Source organism: Leopardus geoffroyi, chromosome A3, assembly GCF_018350155.1.
Source record: "Leopardus geoffroyi isolate Oge1 chromosome A3, O.geoffroyi_Oge1_pat1.0, whole genome shotgun sequence".
NCBI classification, from domain to species: domain Eukaryota; kingdom Metazoa; phylum Chordata; class Mammalia; order Carnivora; family Felidae; genus Leopardus; species Leopardus geoffroyi.
This window is the reverse complement of record NC_059336.1, coordinates 15,514,365-15,534,287: the sequence shown is the minus strand read 5'-3', so window position 1 is coordinate 15,534,287 and position 19,923 is coordinate 15,514,365. Positions and strand designations below refer to the sequence as shown.

Here is a 19,923-nt window from a genome sequence, read left to right as displayed (position 1 = left end):
GCGCATTAGTAGTCATAGTCAGAAATCTTATCAAGTCATGTTTGTCTTTTATTTGTTCTGCTCAGTCCTCAATGTGTACTCTTAACCTAAAGATGCGTGTCTTAATTTAATTCTGAGATTTTTTTCTTCTGTTTATCTATTTGAATGTTGCTTCTCTGACATTCTCTCCATTCTCTTTCTGGAACTTCCATCGGCTAATTATTAAACCTTCAAATTTTTAGTCTCCAGTCGTTTTCTATTTCCAGAATTTCTATTTGGAAATATATATATGAGTTTATTTATATATAATTTGTATATATATATATATATAAAAGTTTATATGTATGTGTGTATATGTGTATGTGTATATATGTGTATATATACATCTCTATCTGGGAAATCTAAATGATGTGTATTTTTCTGCTACCCTTTTAGGAAATTAAGCAATACAAATTTTGAGCACTTATTAGGTATCTTCATGTCCTTAACATTCAGCTTCATTTCTGATTTTTAAATGAAGTCAAAAGAGAACTAGTTTCAGGCAACAATACCTAACGATAACTGTCTTCTTTGGTGTTGTATTTCCTCCCATGAATGAGAATCAAACTATTGATCAGTGGTGCTTCCGTGTAAATTTAATTTTAGGATCCTCTCCAATTAGACAGCTAACCAAGAGCCATTCCTTACAAAAAAAAAAAAAAGACATGAGTTACCTATTGGTAGAGGAAGGAAAGGAAGGAATTTAGCATCATTTAGTAACTGAGTATGTGTCTCATAGTTTTCATATAGGAAATACAGATTGATATCTCTGTTGAAATGGTTTCTACCATTTTTTATAGGTCATTGGGGTAGCCGCGGCTTTGGCTTCAATTCCTGGTTCTCACCATAACCACCCAGGAGAAGGTTAGAGGCACTCTAACTCTTCCTGCTGACTGGCCACCCTTTCCCTCTCCCTGTCCTCTGATAAATTCATGCACACACCTTGGGTTCATGAGGTTTGGAGTTTGGATCTGTCTAATATCTTCTTTTGAATAGTAGCTCTGTTGGTGCACACAATCCTAAAAGAATCTGTCACTGAGCAGTTGGTAATGGCGCCTGAACTTTGAGAAGAACTCATAAGACAGCATTGTGCTTAATAAGTAATCAGTGGACACAGAAGATGGGACGGGACCAGATACCTATCATCCGTAAGCTGCTTATAATTGGTTCTGACCCTAAAATCATTGACTTTTTGCACTGAAATGTACTTCAGAATAGATTTAGGCCAATCTATTTTACAGAGAAGAAAACAGAATCCGAAAGGGAGGTGATCCATCCATAATCACGTATAAATCAGTTACCATATGTGAGATATGGTTTCTCTGAATTTGGTCACTCCCAACTAATACCAGGAGTCTGCTCTATTTGGCCTTGTCTTTCCTGACCTGATCTGGATCCCAGATTCTTACTCCATCTTTTCCATCCAACCATTATGGTCTCCTCCTATATCCTGTATCCTGTAAGACTATTGAGCCTACCATGAACAAGGCACTATGCCAGGTCCTGGGGATACAAAAGTTAATAGGACACATAGATGCAGTACAATATAGTGGATAAATGCATGAACATCAGAATTAACCCAATCTGGATTCAAATCTTGGCACTAACACCACACACACACACACACACACACACACACACACACATACACACACACACGTTGGAGCTCACAGAAAGATATCAGGTCTTTCACCAACTGAGATTATTATAAATTGAAAGATCTTACTCAGTCCAGTTAACTGTCAACCTGATCTACTTCCAGATTCTAGAGATTTTGTCATTGACCCACTGTGCGACCTTAGTCAGGATATGGTGGCTCTTGGAGCCTCAATTTCTCCACCTGTACATGAGAATATTGAACTAGAAGAAGACGAAGGTCTCAGCTGGAACTGATGTTGCCATTGCTCAAGACCCTCAACAGAGGCTGAGGACGCCTCACCCCACTGCTGATGGCATCTCCTATTCTCAAGGGCCTGCCTTGGCTCTGTCCACAGACTGGGCTCCTAAGGTTTAGGGTGGGAAAAGGGTACAGGAGAAGACTGTAGTTGTTCCGTCTTAAGGAAGGCTGTTGGGGGCACCTGGGTGGCTCGGTCAGTTAGGCGTCTGACTTCAGCTCAGGTCATGATCTCACAGTCCATGAGTTCGAGCCCCGCGTCGGGCTCTGTGCTGACAGCTCAGAGCTTGGAGCCTGCTTCAGATTCTGTGTCTCCCTCTCTCTCTGCCCCTCCCCTGCTCGTGCTCTCTCTCTGTCTCAAAAATAAATAAAAACATTTGAAAACTTTTTAAAAAAAAGGAGGCAGTTGTACCTCACCTCTGGTTCCTCTTCACCCTAAGACTCAAGCCCTGTTTCTGTCTGATGGACTTTTTCCTCTTTCACTCACAGATACCATCTGCCCTGCCATCCATTGGTGTTGGGGGAGCAGGGGGTCTCTGACTCCCTCTCTGTGTTAGGTGCCCCTTTCTGTGCCTCATTTTCCCTATCTCTCTGCCTATTGATTTGTATGTCTCCACACTAGGCTATGATCTCCTGGAGGGAGAAAACTTGTGTCAGTTTTGCTTTTTATTAGTATTGATAGTCAGCAGGCCTCAATAAATGTAGATAGTAAATTCCATGAGTTCTATTAAATAATTATGTCTATTTGGTTCTTTGCTGCATACCCATTGCTTAACCCAAAGCCTGACACATAAGAACAATTTGATGAATGAATGAATGAACGAATGAACCACTGGATAAATGAATGACTGAGTGAATGAACCCAGGAAGAGGCCACCAGCAACCATCTGTTCATCTCCAGTCCTCCATGGCTTTCCTTTCCCTGATGTGAAGAACCTCAAGGCTGTAAGCCCTAGGAGACTTGCTAGATGCAGGTACGGTAGAAGCAGTGGGAGGTTTGAAAAGAAGACACGTAGACATGGGGAAAAAAGATGCTGAGAAGGGATGAGAACATGGGAGAGTCAGCATATCCAGGCATCAAGAGCAAGCTGGGTCTTCAATGCTTTCCCGATCACGCTTCCTTGTCTTGAAGTTTTGCCATTTGTCCAGGTTGGATTCTTCTCTGAGATTCTGGGGAGACTGAGAAAGGTAGTTCCTGTCAGAAAAGAAATCAGCACAAAGGAGGGCTAGAGACACCAGGGGTGAGGAGAATGGGGGGGGGGGGCTGGGGGACAGGGGCAGCAAATATCTGAATCTGAAGCAGAAGCCGGGGAGCTTCCATGGCTGGAGCTTCTGAGACCTCTCCATGCTCAAAATGATTTGTGATTGTGTCTGATTTCAGACCAGGTGTTTCTCACACTTTTCCCCAAGACCTGGATATTTCCCAAAAGGAAGGTGTCTGTTTACTCTATGAACAACAGAAAAGAAGCTTTGTGACCTGTCCATAAAGAAGTGGTTTGGGGGCATGAGAAACCAGATTGAAAACAGATGTGGCCTCAGTGGTGGTGGCCCATGTATTTGCCTTGTAATTATCCATTAAATCATCCTCTCATTTTATGTACTTTTCTGAATGTATTTTTATCCTACAATGTGAAATGTTGGTGAGAGGAACAAGCATTGGAGAGGAGGTGATGGTCAGCTATGCTAGAGCAAAAATAGTCCATGAAACTCCACAGCAAAGAGGTACAGACCCGAGGCGCTCAGGAAATAGTCCCCAAATGACCAACTTCTAACTCCTTCTGCTTGATTTCAGGGACTTTTGTTAAAAGATCACAGACTTTGAAGCTAGACCCACCTGCTTTCAAATCCTGACTCCCCCACTTAATAAATATGCTTTCTTAGATAATTATACCTAATAGTTACTGAGTACTTGTTACATGCCAGACACAGTACTGAGTGCTTTGTCACTTTCAAACTCATGAAAATGCTTTGAGAGGTGTTATAGTCATCTGATTTTACAAACAGCAAAAATAAGGCTCAGAGTTGGCCTCCCATATAATGTGATGGGAGGAGGGAACAGTTTGGATGAAGTCGACAGAGAGCTGCCTTCGAACTGATGCTATGTGTCCAAAGCTGGGGGTCAGAGAAGAGAAACCCTGGGAGGGTCACCTCTAGTTTGTGTAGTTGATGGGTCTCATGTGCAAACGATGAATGAGCTCCAGAAAGAAGCATCAGTTAGCATATTAGCACCGACTGTCCTTGGTGTTATCTTTTAAAAAGAATATTTCTTTTTGCTTTGATGGGATCAATTTTACTCCCCTCTTCCTTTATGGGTTATACTTTTTTTTTTTAATGTTTGTTTATTTTTGAGAGAGAGAGAGAGAGAGCGTGTGAGTGGGAGAGGAGCAGAGAGAGAGAGGGAGACACAGAATCTGAACCAGGCTCCAGGCTCCGAGCTGTCAGCACAGAGCCGGACACGGGGCTTAAATGCACAACAAACTGTGAGATCATGACCTGAGCCGAAGTCGGACACTTAACCGACTGAGCCACCCAGGCGCCCCTATGGGTTACACTTTTCATGGCAATATTAGGCAAACTACCCTCACCTGAGAACAATCTCCTATATTTTCTTTCAAACATTTTAAAAAGATTCTTTCCCCACATTTCAGTCATTAATCCATCTGGAATTTATTATTTTTTTTTTTTACGAAAGGTGCAAACTAGGGATCTTGTTTCAACTTTTTCCAATATGAAATGCCAATTGTTCCCCCATCTCATTGATCTCCTTTTCATTTATGAAACCACATCTATTTTGTACCAAGTTTTCACTTACAGATGGATGTGTTTTTGCATGACGTTAGGTGTTCTCACTCAGCCTGTCCAGTCTCAAACCAGCATTCTTGGGTGCTCTTTTAATTACCACATATGCTTTATATATCCTGGTCCTTTGCAGCACACTTCTGTTTTACTTATTCAGAATTGTTTTGGGTCTTCTTGCACTTCTACTCCATCATATACATCTTAGAGTCAATTTTTCGAGGTCCTTAAGAAAATCTGTTGAGATTTTAATTACAGTGGTATGACAGCTATAAATTACTGGGGGCAGCCACAATATTTACCACAGTGAGTCTTCCCAAATATAAAAACAATGAGCATCACTCTATCCAAGGCCTCTTCAAGTCGTGCAATAAAGTTTTATTATCTGAAAAACAACAACAAAAAAAAAGTGTTATTATTTTCACATTAACTTTGCAAACTTTGCCTTGGTTTATTTTTAGGTAGTTACCCATTTTACGGCTATAGTGAATATAGGATCTTTCCCTCTTTTCACATCTTTACTAGTTTCTGATGTGTATGCATGCAATCAATTTTTTTGCATACTGACTTTTGCCATCGCAAACTCGATGTATTTTCTCATGAGTTTCAATAGTTTCTCCTGAGTCTCTTGGCTTTCATCTGAAGACATACCATCTGTAAGCATTCACAACTCTCTCTCTTCCTTTCCAATCCGTATACCTCCCTATTAAAAGAAATTTTATTGAAGTATAGTTGACACACGATGTTACATTAGCTTCAGGTGTACAACAGAGTGATCCAACTTCTCTCTATGTTATGCTGGGCTTACACGTGTAACTACCATCTGTCCCCATACAACAACACTGCTACAATACTTTTGACTGTATTCCCTATGCTGTGCCTTTTATCTCCGTGACTCATTCATTCCATAACTGGAAACCTGTACCTTCCAGTCCCCTTCACCCATCCTGCCCATCCCCCTACCATCCTCCCCTCTGGGAACCATATATATACATATATATATATATATATATATATATATATATATATCTTATTTTTATGTCTTGTTTTATCGCATTGACCTAAGATCACTGATATGATTTGGAATGAGAGTGGTAATAGAGGGCATCTGGGCCTTATACTATCTTTAAGGATACTGCTTCTTTAGTTTCACCATTGAATGTAATATTTACTGTAACTATTTGCTAAATACCCTCTACTAGGTTAAAAAGGTTCATTTTTGTTCCTAGTATAGCGTGTATTCTTATCATGAGTGAACACTGAACAATATAGAATGATTTTTAGAAATCAATTTAAAAACTCCTTTGGCTTTTCTTCTTTAAACTTTTAATTTGCTTCATCACATTGATAGATTTTCTGTTCTTGAACTATCCTTGCATTCCTAAGACCTATGCTGTTTATTTAGGGATTTTTTTTTTAGCATATTCAATATCCTAACGCTTAATTATACTCGTCACTTTGAAATAATTTCAAATGCATGGAAAAAATTGGAAGAATGGTACAAAGAACTATCATATTCCTTTCACTCAGATCCACTAAGTGTTAACATTTTGCCACATTTGTTTTATTATTGTCTTTCTTTCATCTATGAATGAGAATATAATGCTCTATACTGACCATTGAAAGTAAGTTGCTTACATGAGATTTAGTCATGAATACTTCAGGATGTATTCTCTGTGAATAAAGGCATTCTTTTACATAACCACAGTACAGTCATCAACTTCAGGAAATTCGACATTGACTATTTCCTGACATTTTAATTGGGATTTTCCCACCATATCTTCATAAGGAAAAAACAAAGTCCACAGTTTTCTTCTCAAACTCTAATTATAATATCAAATACATGGTATCAAAAATAAAAGCCACAAAAGTTTCCATCTGTGTTTTCCTTGTCCTGGTCTCTGAAATAATTTGGGATTGAAAGTATCTCTTTTGTAGAAGTTGGGTAAAATATTAATCTATCACCCCTCATTTCCATATTTGAAGGGAGAAATTTAATCACCAAATTGAAATATCTCAACCTATTTCCTCTTACTAGGGGAGAAATTTAATTGCCACATAAAATTCTTTAATGAGCATATCTTTATTCAGCTTTTGAATTTCTTCCTGAACCCAGAAAGGACAAAGAGAGAAGAAAGGCTGGTCATACCTGGTCTCCACTAGAGCAGTTCAATTCAGACCCTTGTTACAATTCCTGAAAAATGAAATCAAGGAGGATCACAGCCATGTGTGGGCTAATTTCTGCATAAAGCCCAATAGAAAGTCCTAAACCCAACCCACAGTAGCCATTAGCAACACTTTGAATCGGAGGTGGAGCGTGCATCCGTGTAGGAAAGAACCCGGAGCTCATCCTAAAGGAAAATAACCATGTACCACGATTGACCTACAGTCACCACATTCTCACCTCACAAACTTAACATCTTTTATCCTCACCACCATAGAAGAAAGCAAGTATTATTGACCCTTTTACACCCTTGGAAATGGAGGCTCGGAGAGATGAAGTCACCAGCTCAGCATTTGGGTGCTAATAACGCACAACTATGATTCAAGCTATGATCTGTCTGGTTCAAAGCCCTTTGTTCTTTCCACTCCTCATGCTGAGAGAGGAAGGCCACAAATCCCACTCTCTCTCTCCTCCCATCATCCCTTAAGCCCCAGGCCAGACTTCTGTCCCAGACAGAAACGGAACATGTAGAAAGCATGTACTGATTCACTGCGTGCATTATCCACTACGTATCTGGCCCTGAGTTGAGAGCTGGGGGCACACCGATGAATGGAGCCCAAAGTCATTCTTAAAGCATGTGCTCACACTAGGGATGAATCTTTCACTTTTCCATCCAGGGATAAGAAAGAGAATCTTTGGACCACAGGACCACACAGTCTTCATTCATTCACACATGCATTCATTCATTCAACAAATACATGTTAAAACCTACCATGTGCCATGTGCCAGGCATGTCCCTAGGCATGGGGAATTCAGAAATAATGAAAACTCTAACTCTCTGTCCTTTTGAACCTTATAGAAAATGAGGAGATTATGTTCTACTGAGAGCAGCTTATATTCTATGAGGGAGTTTCCATTCTCTCCTGTTGGTGGTGGGAATCAGGTCTTGGGGATGCAATCAGACCCAGGCACTGGGAACCTGCTGTGTTTTTTTTCCCACCCTTAGGGTTCAGTGGGGTGGATGGAGGCTCCATACAGAATGAGCATTAACCTGGGTTGGAGAGAGGCAAGTTCCAACTCTGGCTTCTACTGACTCCCTGTGTGAACAGCCTTCTCTGGGCCTCAGCCCCTCCATTCATGGAACATTCATCCCATCAGTGACCTCGGTGGCAATGGCAAAGCTCCAGGGAACTTTGGAAAACATATAAAGGTGCTTTGGGGTTTCAAAATGATTGGGGGGGCCTACTTACCTCTAGTGGGTGAGGGCCAAAGATGGCAGACATCATACATCGCACAGACAACCAACCCTTCATACCTAGCAAGTGCCAACATCTTGCATAACTTTCAAAATGTTCCACAGCTGTGAGCCACACTACTATGAACATTCGTGTATAAATATTTGTTTGAACACTGTTTTCAATTCTTTTGGATATATTCCTAAGAGCAGAATTGCTGGGTCTTATGGTAATTACATATGGTAATTCTGTGTTTACCTCTTTGAGGAAGGACTGAATTGTTTTTCCACAGGGTTGGTACACCCATACAATGGAATATGATTAAGCCATAAAAAGGGTTCAAATACTGATCGATGCTACCATGTGGATGAACCTTGAAAGCACTATGCTGAGGGAAAAGCCAGACACAAAAGATCACCTACTTTTATGAATCCATCGTATAAAGCTTCCAGAATAAGTCTATAGAGACATAAAGCAGACTAGTGGTTCCCAAGGGCCTGGGGGAGAGCGGAATGGGAAGAAACTGCTTAATGGGGACAGGTTTCAAAAGAAACCTGGAGTGGTGGAAATGTCTTAGAGCTAAATAGAGGTGATAGTTGCACAACATCGTGAAGGCGTAAATGTCATGGAATTATACACCTGAAGATGGTCAACAGGACATTTGTGTTATATTAATTTTTCTTTCATTTTCAAAGGTTTTTTTTTTTTAATATCTTGCTGGACACTTTGAAGGTGAAGCATCTGTTTATATGAGCCCAGTACCAAACTCATTTTATGTATAAGCACAAAATATTTTGTCTACTTTTAAGAACCACTGATTTTTTTTTCAGGAATGCAACTAGCATGTAAATGCAGGGAAGATTATCCTTTAAAATTTTTTTTAAATTTATTTTTGAGAGAGAGAGAGCGCGCACAAGCCGGCAAGGGGCAGAGAGAGAGAGAGAGAGAGAGAGAATATCTCAAGCAGGCTCCACGCTGCTCATAAACTGTGAGCTCATGAACTGAGCTCAAATCAAGAGTCAGATGCTTAACTGACTGAGCCACCCAGATGCCCCAGGGAAGATTACCTTTTGTTCAGAACTTTATCAAGAGCTGTTGGCCATTTTACAACATGATAGCCCCAAGAGAAACACTTCCATAATCTTTGAGTTGTAACTACAACCGTGTCTGCATCTGTGTCCATCACATCCCCAAAGTTCGAGAGCTCTTGGCAACTTGATCACATCTTCAAGTAGCCCTGGTGGAGCACTGAAACATTGGAACACATAACTTCGGCTCAGGTCGTGGTCTCACGCTTCATGGGTTCGAGCCCTGCATCAGGCTCGGTGCAAAGCCTGCTTGGGATTCTCTCTCTCTCTCTCTCTCTCTCTCTCTCTCTCTCCTTTTCTCTCTGCCCCTCCTCTGCTTGTGCTTTCTCTCTCTCTCTCTCTAATACATACATATATATATATATATATATATATGTACGTGTATATAAACACGTATCCTTTTACTATAAATTATACTTTCCTTTTACTTCATTTCTATCATTACAGTTAGTATGTGATAGTGACCTGTTTCTGATATAACAGGTGTAGATTAATAAAGGGGATGTAACAAAAGATTTGTTGTTAAAAGGGTTGGGGGGGGGAAGAACATTGGGTCCATAGGGTTGAAAAACACTTATTTAGATCCCTCTAGAAGGACTCTATAAAATAAGTTTAGGCTTGACTCGAGGCAGCACCCCCACATTCATTCCCAACCCACCCAGGGACCCCAGCAAACCACTTCAGAGGTGGAGAGCCGAAGCTAAGGCAGAATCTGTGGGTTGACTCACTCAACATCCACTCCGACCTCTTTCGTTCCAGTGTAACTCTCTATAGCACAGAGGCTGGAGAAAGTTAAAGCTACATTTCCTGACCTCTCAGAGCGAGGGTTCTGGCTGTGATTTGAGTTTCACCAATCAGATGCACTCTCTAAAATGCTGACACAGAACTCAGTCTGCAAGGACGCGGAGTGCAGGGCACAGACCACGGCAGAGGCAGCATGGTTCTCCAGTAGGTAGCTTCCTGAACTGTGCCAAAGCAGCATGACTCAGGGGAGGAAATTTTCCCAGAAACTCAGCTTACAGCCTCCTCCAGCCCCTCTGAGCAATTCGGTAGAATGCCAGTTTCTGACAATAAATCACTCTCCGCTTAAACTTAGCCACAGTGGTTCCTGGTTTTGCAACCAACCCTTAACCAATATTGACAATAAGAGAGGTACAGGGCTTGCCTGAGGTCAATCAGCCAGCCAGTCGATGGCAGAGCTGAAGTTCCAATCCAAGACTCTGTAAGATGTGGCCCCCTGTTCCCCAGCCCCAAGCAGCCTTAAGTCCCAGAACCCTGATCAGAAGGGACTTCTAGGGCAGACCCTGCTGGTGAGGGAGGGATTCCTGCCCTAGGGGTTGAGGATGGCCACACGTGACCCTCAACGCTGGACAGATGATATCAAGAGCAGTTTACCAGTGACATACACTCACAGCTTGAGGGAAGACTCACATACCGCACAGTGGAACATGGAGGTAGCACTTGAAAACAGAGCGGACACTGGGTTCAATGGGTTGTGGGAAGATGGGTTTGTAGTATCGAGAAGGTGGGATGTCCTCTGGTTCCCATGGGAGGATATAATTGGCTGGTTTGAATAATTCCATCACTACAGGGAACTGAAACAGGCGACTTAGGAATAAGCAGGAACTGTGCCTGGTTCTTTGATAAGGGGGTTGTTTAGCTAGGAGACTTTATTAGTGGGTGCAGAGTGGGGGTGAGGGGAGGCTGAGATTAGGACATTCCAGAACTCCCCCAGTCTTACCAGATGTCGAGGCAACACATAATATTGAGTCTCAATTTGACGTCTTACACCACAGCTTCTTGTGCAAAATTGTTGAGGTGATGGAAGGAAGTGTTGAAGATAGAAATGCCAGAAATGTGCTTCCCTGAGAGGTAAACACAGGCAGAGGATCCCTTATCCATGGCCCAGGGCGCCAAAGGCTGCAGTCATAAGTGGGTCGCATGAGACCACCCTCTTCCGGGTCTTTTCAAAATGGGAACACACGCCTGTCCAGACACAACCTTGCAGCCCTGGCCTTTCGTCTCATAGCTGTGAGGGGGTCCGAGTATCACATACTCCCCTCTGGGTATGTCCAGACTTCCTTCATCACAATAGGAAAGAACAAGGCCAAAGGTGATCCTCATCTCTGTGGGTCTACCCCACCTCTCCTATAGGTACAACAGATCCTGAGGCTTGCCTTCCAGAATAAGCAATGCCCTTGGCCATTGTTGGACTGTTCCCGATACAACCCATAACTTTCATTGGTTTCTGGCCCATTTGCTTCCAGTCAATGCTGTGGACTTGTAACCAAAGCCAAGAATCTTGTTGCCTAGATGTTAATGTATTCACTCTGCTCTAAACTTGATCTATGCTTTCAGTGTGAACACTCACAACCTCTTTCGATTCCGGAAAATGCTCTCCCATTGCTACTTTGCATATTTCTTCTGACTTTGTTTCCTCTCATTCTAGAACTTGAGCTGTATATATTTTTTTCTAATTTTTTCTTTCTTTTTCCATAGCAATCAGTTCTTGATTCATATCCTCCTATTTTTATTTTACAATCTCTTGCTCTCTTTTTGCGAATGTTATTCCTTTTATCATCCTCCCAAGGGTCATAAAATTCTTATTTCAAAGTTATTTGGGGGGATAAGGCTGTTATTTGCATTTTGCCGTTAGTGACCTCATCTACTAATTGTTAAATTTGTTGGCTGTTTTTTCAAGAGAACCTTCATCAAAATGCCTGGTATAAATAAGTCGGAGACCCTGCAACACTCACAATAAAACTATCTTTCTCTCTATTGGTTTAAAAATAAATTAATAGAGGGGCGCCTGGGAGGCTCAGTTGGTTAAGCGTCTGACTCTTGATTTCAGCTCAGGTCATGATCTCACAGTGTGAGATCAAGCCATGTGTTGGGCTCCACACTGAGCATGGAACCTGCTTGGGATTCTCTCTCTCCTTCTCTCTTTGCCACTTTCCTGCTCTCTCCCTCCCTCTCTCTTTCAAAATAAATTAAACCTAAAAAACAACAAAAAAAAGAATTTCTAATTACTTAAATTCAATTTAGTGATTAATTTTTAAAAATTAATAGAGTATAACAATTAAACAATTATACCAAGATCCTTGCCCAGTCCTCAGAAATATAAATTTTACATGTAGCAACAAATAGAACATGAAATGATTACAACCACGAGAAGTTTCTCTGGGCAAAAACTGTGACAGCTGACTGATTTGTTTAATGTTGCAGAGCAGAGAGGGATGTGCCCCTGGAACCTGCCTCAAGGGCAGTCCGGGAATGAAAACAGGTCTGGCCATAGCCAATCATTTGTGCAACAAGAGAGGTTAGGAAAGGAAACACAGCACCTCCTTTCTTAAAAATAAAGTTAAAAGGGTGCCTGTGTGGCTCAATCGGTTAAGCGTCAGACTCTTGGTTTCAGCCCAGGTCGTGATCTCACATTTCATTGGTTTGAGCCCCGAGCCAGTCTCTGTGCAGGCAGCAAGGAGTCTGCTTGGGATTCTCTCCCTCCTTCTCTGCCCCTCCCCCACTTGCGCTGTCTCTTTCTCAAAGTAAATAAATAAACTTAAAAAAAAAAGTCATAAAGGGGCACCTGGGTGGCTCAGTCAATTGAATGTCTGGCTCTTGATTTCAACTCGGATCATGATCCCAGGTCATGGGATCAAGCCCCACACTGAGTGTGGAGCCTGCTTAAGATTCTCTCTCTCTCTCTCTCTCTCTCTCTCTCTCTCCCTCCTTGGCCCCTCCCCTATGTACATGCCCTCTCTCGCTCTCTCTCTAAAAATAAAATAAAATAAAATAAATAAAAAGAAGTTTGTAGGAGATACCAAGTGAAGTGTGTGCATTTTTGATAAGTGTGCACTTCTGGTGAATATACAGTTTGAAATACGATTTTTTATCCAATTTTATAAAAACGCAGAATTGTTTTACTTTTTTTTTTAAGCTCTGTTGTTAGCACACAGAACACTTCATTGTTTTGGAGGAAGGGCATATGTCACGACTCGAATATCTCCAAAGCTAGATTGCTACAAGGGGAAAAACACATTTCCCTTCCAGTTTTGAGAAACTTCCTCTTGCTTCCCAGGAGGAGGGATTCCTTGATGTTGACACACATTAGCCACCTTGGCACAGACGTCTTGTGGTGTGGAAAAACTAAAATTCATTTTTTATGTCCTCTTCTCCCTCCGCCTTCAACTTAGACTTGACTCCCTTAAACCCAGAGACCTATTGGAGCCTGACTCCAAATCCCCAGTACATCAGGTGATCTGGAGTTTACAGTGTCACCATGGAGATAGCATACCTCCAAAGAGCTCCTTTTCTAGCTTGTGGATCTTCAGATGGATAATGCTGCCATTTTCATTTCATTTCCTGGAAGTCCGGGTCGGCTTGTGAAAAGTTGTTCCACAACATGCTAAATATGAACTGTCAACCTCACTCTATACTTTCCCTGTTCAGAGCATCCCATGAAGACTTCATTGGCTTTCTGATATTGGTGGTTCATTGAAGAAGGGAGTTTGGAAATTGTCGTACCCTGTTAACAATCATCTGCCCGTGTCCTGCCTGAAATACCATGATTTTCTATGAAAAATATCTTTAATAAAGCTGCATACAGTTTGGTTCAGAAAAAATAAAAATAAATTTAAAAGAAAGAGGGGCGCCTGGGTGGCTCAGTTGGTTAAGCATCCAACTCTTGGTTTCGGCTCAGGTCATGATCTCGTGGTTTGTGGGGTCGAGCCCTGAGTCGGGTTCTGCACTGATAGCACAGAGCCTGCTTGGTATTCTCTCTCTCTCCCCCTCTCTCTGCCCCTCCACCACTTCATCCTCTCTCTCTCTCTTTCTCTCTCTCTCAAAAATAAATAAACTTAAAAAAAGAAAAGACAAAAGGCTTATAAAAATACATACTGAAATCACTTAGGTAGTGCTTCCTGGATGCTGAGCACTGATAAGTTTGCTAGAATTCACTTATTGAACACTCACAACAATTCCATGAGGTTGGAACTATTATCAGCTCTATTTTATGAATGAGGAAACTAAGACAAGGGGTCCAACATACTCAGCAAATAAAAAACAAACTTAGGATTCCAAAGCAAGCAGACTGGCTTCAGAGCACTACCCTGGCTGCCTCTGTGGGCACAGGAAACATCTGGAAAGAATGCCAAGAAACCATTGTTCTGTGGTTACCTCTGGGGAATGGGATTTGGAGAGCCAGGCGATTTTTTTTTCACTGGCTACTCTGCGCTATTCATGTTTTATTTTAATAATGAGCCTGAATTCCTCTTATAATCAAAAATTGTTTTTAATACAAAGAATTTATTTACCAGTTATTTGGGGTTTTTAAAGTTTATTTATTTATTATTGAGAGACAGAGTAGGAGAGGGGGAGAGAGAGAGGCATAGAGAGAATCCCGAGCAGGCTCTGCCTTGTCAGCACGGAGCCCGATGTGGGGTCTGAACTCATGAACTGTGAGGTCATGACATGAGCTGAAACCGAAAGTCAGACGCTCAATTGAGCCGTCAGGCCACCCAGGTGCCCTGTTTTTTGTTTTTAATGTTTATTTGTTTTGAGAGAGAGAGAGAGAGAGAGAGAGAGAGAGAGAACATGAACTGGGAAAGGGCAGAGAGGGAGGGAGAGAGAGAGAATTCTGAGCAGGCTCCGAGATGTCAGCAATGAGCCTGACACAGGGCTCGATCCCATGAACTGCAAGATCATGACCTGAGCTAAAATCAAGTGTCAGATGCTTAACCGACTGGGCCACCCAGGTGCCCCCTGCTGGTTTTGTGTTTGTTTTGCTTTTTTATTTATTTATTTATTTATTTATTTTTCAACGTTTATTTATTTTTGGGACAGAGAGAGACAGAGCATGAACGGGGGAGGGGCAGAGAGAGAGGGAGACACAGAATCGGAAACAGGCTCCAGGCTCTGAGCCATCAGCCCAGAGCCCGACGCGGGGCTCGAACTCACGGACAGCGAGATCGTGACCTGGCTGAAGTCGGACGCTCAACCGACTGCGCCACCCAAGAGCCCCTGTTTTGCTTTTTTTTTTTTTAATTTTTTTTTCAACTTTTTTTTTTTTATTTATTTTTGGGACAGAGAGAGACAGAGCATGAATGGGGGAGGGGCAGAGAGAGCGGGAGACAGAATCGGAAACAGGCTCCAGGCTCCGAGCCATCAGCCCAGAGCCTGACGCGGGGCTCGAACTCACGGACCGCGAGATCGTGACCTGGCTGAAGTCGGACGCTTAACCGACTGCGCCACCCAGGCGCCCCTGTTTTGCTTTTTTAATCTGTGTATGTGGAGCTAAAAACTGAGCCAGTCCTGTAGGAGGACTGGTGAGCACGGACACCTGCCCTCCTGGAGCTCTGTCAGGGCTGGGGGTGGGGGACACTGTGGGGCATCTGGTGGAGGAGCCATGAACGAGGCTGAGGAAGAGGAAGTAAAGCTCTTCCACAGCTGCCGGCAAACTCGGGTGTGCATCACTGCCCCCTGGGGGGCTGGTGGAAACACAGAGTGCTGGGCCCACCCCCGGAGCTGGGAGGCAGATCTAGAGTGGGACCTGAGAATGTGCATTCCTGCAGCTTCCCAGGTGATGCTGAGCCTGGGACCACACTCAGAGCCGGGGGTCCATCCTTCTCTCACGGGCAGTATTTTAAGTTTCTGAAGCCAGTGAACATCACCTGATCTCACGGAAGCCTCGCCCGCCCTGAGAGAGAAGGGGGCGGGCCAGGCAGGGGAGCAGAGGAGCCTGACAGGTGCAGACTGAGCGGGGCCTTCAGGAACGCATCCAGCGCCCTCCCCACAGCCTGCCCGGCTCAGCAATCATCTCTCCCCCCACCTTCAACTCCCACCCTGCTGTCCCCCCAGAGTTCCAGCCCCCAGGCCTTCTGTTCCAAGGCTCTGGGGTCACCTGGCTGGTTGGGCCTGAAGCCCTGATTTGCACTCTCTCCCTGGAACGCTGCAAAGCTGGCCCCTTCTCCCCACTAGGACCTCAGCTGAAAGACCACCACCCCTTCTGAAGTCCTCACCTCTCCTCCCCCTGCCAGGTCCCCCTCAACCCCCATGCTCTCCAGTACAATAGCCAATAACCACAGGGGGCTGTTTAACTTTTACTTAATTCACAAATTCATGAAATAAGATGATATTTAAAAGTCAGTTCCTCAGGGGCACCTGGGTGGCTCAGTCGGTTGAGCGTCTGACTTTGGCTCAGGTCGTGATCTCATGGTTCATGAGTTCCAGACCCGCATCAGGCTCTGTGCTGACAGCTCACAACCTGGAACCTGCTTCTGATTCTGTGTCTCCCTCTCTCTGCTCCTCCCCCGCTCTCTCTCCTTCTAAAAAAGAAACATTAAAAAAAAGAGAGATTTGTAAAATTCAGTTCCTCGGCCGCATTAGCCACATTTCCAGGGCTCGGTAGCCACATGTTGGCCACTAATATTGGACAGTGAAGATACAGAACAGTCCCATCATCACAGAAATTCTTTTGGACGGCACTGTTCCTACCTTTATTTTAGCATCTTTCTAGTACTTATCACTATTTGAGTCTTTATTCACTTACTTGTTGTCTGCCTTTCCCTCCTACAACATAAGTTGCAGACAAAGGAATGTGACACTCTTTTTTTTACCATTGTACCCCCAGTGCCTAGCATAATCTCTAACATGTCTCTGAACTAGACATTCAAGAAATACTCTCTGGGAAGGCATGTTTTGAGCATCTGCCAAGATTAGGAATAGTCGCCCTCTATCAGGGGACAGAGGCCACCCTGAGATTTTCTCGTTCTTCTGGGACAAAATGGATCTGGCTGTCCTCGATGTGTTTTAGTGATGCCATCATTACTTTCCTCTGCTGGTTCCCTCCACGAACCCTCACCCCCCAGCTTAGCTGCCAGGGAAAACTTCATCTGCCCTGTGCCCCCTGGCTGGGGAGGGGGAAGTCCCAGGGGAGCACCAGAAGGTATATTCACCTCAGGAAAAAGAATCACCTTCAACTTGGGAAAGGCAGAGCGGGGCGTGGGGGCAGGTGGAGGGTGGGGGGCTGCCCAGGGCAGGGCGAAGAGCGTAATGAACAGTTGCCTCACAGACCTGGGAGTTTTAAATGTGTTTGAGATGCCCCTGAACAAAGAGCCAGCACCCTGCCCCCTCTTCCCTTCCACACTTTGGGCGTTGCTTTTGTCTGCTTCTTTAGTTTCCCAGTCAGGGTTTCTTGGAAAAAGTTCAAACTTGTCCCTGATAACTTGAAGGGTAGAAACGAGAAAGGGGCCCACTCTGGGATCAGGGACCCCTGGGTGCAAATCCTAGCGTTGAAGCTCTGTGACCTTGACAACTGGCCTCTTCGAACCTGTTTTCCCTCCTGTAGGTTGAGGGGTTTAAACAAGAAGATGTAAGGCGTAGCATTGTCCCTGGCACACTGTAGGTGTTTTGTGATCGATAATTTTCTTCTCTCCCTTTTCTGACTATCTTGGGCCCAAAGATCCAGAAGATGAGATGACCCTCAGAAAGAGCAGCTTTGCCAACTGAAGACACGGAGAAGAGAGAGCTTAGAGACAGAATAGAAGGATGAAAATGCCAAAAATCATGGAGAAACAGAGAACGCAGAGAGGTGAAATTCAGAAAGGAGTCAGGGTGACTGGCTGAGATTACAGGCCCTTCCTGCCCTTGGCTTTCCCATCCCAGACCACGTCTAGTGCATGTTACCAAGGATAAGAAACAGCTCCTTGAGTCACATCTCGGTCAGCCACTGCAGAAGATACTGTCCTTTTTAAATGTTCAAATCTCCAGGGAACCAAGGGGGCTGAGGGCGCCAAGTTCCCTCCAGGAGACCAGGGCTCAAGCGTCCCCCAAAACATAATCGCCTGTGCCCAGTCTTACCAGATTCACAACTTCCCTGCTCGCCCAGACTCCAGAAAGACCAGGCTCTGCTCAGTCTCCGTGTGTTCTCTCGACCTAAGCTTGCCTGGCAGTGTTCCCCTCCCTCCACTGTTAACTTGGCTTCTTACTTTCTGTTCTTGGGTTGATGGATGTTTGTTTTGCTGAACTGATGAACCCTTTATAAGTCTTCTGTCCATTGAAGGAAAAGGAGGCCAACAAAGAAACAAGGGCAAGCTACCCATATGTGGGACATTTTTCTTACCCAAAAGGACAAAAGGAATAAGAGGAAAGGGAAATAAGAGAGGGAGCGAGTTGGAAGATGGACAAGGGAGCCAGCACTTGTCAACATGGACACACAGCTGGTAAGTAGCAGGTCTGGTCTGCAAAGCCAGGGGTGTATGGCCAATGCCTAAGGAATAGAAGCGGCTTCTAGGCTAGGGTGCCGGGTCTTCCAGAGTGGGGTAGGGGCATGATAGGAAAGGAGGATCTTATGGGGAAGGACAGGCCTGGCTCATCAGTCCAAATGCTGGGTGCCAAGTGCCTGTCAGGGCTCTGGAACCCAACTCCAAATCAGGGCTCCAGGCGCCATCCAGTGGCAGCTGGGGAGACTGCGGGAGGAAAGAGCTGGTGAGAAAAAAAGGCCAGAGCTGTCAGTACCTGCCATGCTGGGGAGGAGGGAAGGAGGAAGGCGCCCTTTGCCTTCAGAGCTCCCCCCATCAGTTGAGGACCCAGTCCTAATCAGATCCCCCCTCCCAGGCTGCTGCCTGATCCAACTGGGGTTCTCTCACTGTGGGATCCTGGGCGGGCAAATCTGTCCTCCGGGCCTGGCGGGTCGATGAGGTAGCATGCCAGGCACTGTGCTTGGCACTTGGGCTCATGTGTGGGTAAGAGCTCAATCATCCTGCTCCCCGATACTCCAGTCACTCCTGGCCACACACACTCACGCCACACAGAAACTCCAGCCACGCTTTAAGTCTAGGCTCAAAGGTCTCCTCCTCTAGGATTTCTCCCTGCTTACCTGCCCTTTACCCACTACTCCTTTCTCACCTGAAGGTCCCTCTTCCTGCGACGGTTATAGCCAGGTGCCACCTCACCCTCTCAGCCCTGAGCTCCCCCACCTCAGAGGCGATAAAAACCTCAGGGGTTTTTCTCAATTACGTTTCTCCTTCTTCAAGCCTAGCAAGGTGTCAGGCACAGAAGTGCTTCGGAGCTCTGCCCTGAGGCCAATCTGTGGGGCTTCAGACCTGTGTGTAGGCCCAATAATGGACCCCCAAAGATGTCCACATTCCAGTCTCTGGAACATGTGAATCTGTCACCTGATGTGGCAAGGGATTTTGCAGAGGTGATGAAGTTTGAGCTGGAGATGGGGAGGCTGGTGTGGATTATCTGAGGCAGCCCAATATAATCACAAGGGTCCTTGTAAAATGGAGACAGGAGGGTCAGAGTCAGAGAAGGAGATGTGACGCCAGAAGGAGAGGTGGAGGTGACACGAAGCCACAAGCCAAGGAAATCATGCAGCCTCTAGAAGCTGCATGAAGACAGAAGCCTTCAGGGGCGCCTGGGTGGCGCAGTCGGTTAGGCGTCCGACTTCAGCCAGGTCACGATCTCGCGGTCCGTGAGTTCGAGCCCCGCATCAGGCTCGGGGCTGATGGCTCAGAGCCTGGAGCCTGTTTCCAATTCTGTGTCTCCCTCTCTCTCTGCCCCTCCCCCGTTCATGCTCTGTCTCTCTCTGTCCCAAAAATAAATAAACGTTGAAAAAAAAAAAAAAAAAAAAGACAGAAGCCTTCAGAAGAAATGCAGCCCTGCCAGCCAATTTTAGACTTCTGGCCTCCCGAACCATAAGGTAATAAATTTGGGGGTGTCAGTGACTCA

At 44.5% G+C, this 19,923-nt stretch overlaps 1 long non-coding RNA gene across 1 annotated transcript; it reads right to left on the bottom strand.

Annotated features, from left to right (window-relative positions):
• Positions 1-2,565: 2,565 nt before the first annotated feature.
• LOC123579633 lies at positions 2,566-7,035 on the bottom strand. Its single transcript, XR_006702863.1, has 3 exons — positions 6,858-7,035; positions 4,725-5,093; positions 2,566-3,091 (listed from the first exon to the last, which is right to left on the bottom strand). It is a non-coding gene; the product is annotated as an uncharacterized LOC123579633 (long non-coding RNA).
• Positions 7,036-19,923: the final 12,888 nt, after the last annotated feature.